This window comes from Aegilops tauschii, unplaced genomic scaffold (genome assembly GCF_002575655.3).
Source record: "Aegilops tauschii subsp. strangulata cultivar AL8/78 unplaced genomic scaffold, Aet v6.0 ptg001213l_obj, whole genome shotgun sequence".
Lineage (NCBI taxonomy): Eukaryota > Viridiplantae > Streptophyta > Magnoliopsida > Poales > Poaceae > Aegilops > Aegilops tauschii.
The window spans coordinates 27,501-28,320 of record NW_027333415.1 but is presented as its reverse complement, the minus strand read 5'-3'; positions in this window follow the sequence as shown (position 1 = coordinate 28,320).

Here is an 820-nt window from a genome sequence, read left to right as displayed (position 1 = left end):
CCCCTGGAACCGATGAAAAAAAGTGGATCGCTTCTTATGTACTCGCTCAGAATGATTCTTCTCTATCTATAGTTCATGGCCTATTAGAAGTAGAAGGTGCTCTGGTGCAATCCTTACCGACAGAAAAAGATTGCAGTCAGGTTGATAATAGTCGAGTGACATTACTTCGTCGGTCCGAACTAAGGAATCTGTTAGAAATGTTTTGAAATGGATATTGTTCTCTCTTTGATCAGGGATTGCTATATGAAAAGAAGTGGAGTTTGAAAAAGGGAACGGAATGCTCAAACCGGAACTGCTAGAGGAACGAATTTTCAATAGCATAACTTGGGCTCCTAGAATATGGCGCCCTTGGGACAATCTATTTGATTGCAGGGTTTTGTTCCGAAGCAAAGATATCCGCGGAGGCCGGTTCGTTCGTCCTATTCTGATATTCAGGACCAAGAGGTACTGGATTCTCTTTCGGATAGGCCCTGAAAGGAGAAGAAAGGCTGAAATGCCAACGGACCTCTGTCTATTCTCTAATTCACCCGATCCGATAGTACCCGTTTTTGGAACGTCCAGTGCCAAAGTCACTGAATGGGTAAGTCACCAATCCAATCCCTTTGACAAATCGGATGTCATATTAGATATCATATTCTATATATATAGAAATATCATAGATAGAATAGACATATAGAATTTTTGGTCGGCAAATTCGAAGGAATCATTGAGTGAAAAAGGAGCAAAGAATGACAAAAGACGAGACTCTACTAGTCTTCACTCTTGTGGTTTCCTCTTCCTCGGTTTCTGTTTTCTTATTCGGGATCTTGCTTTTCATGGT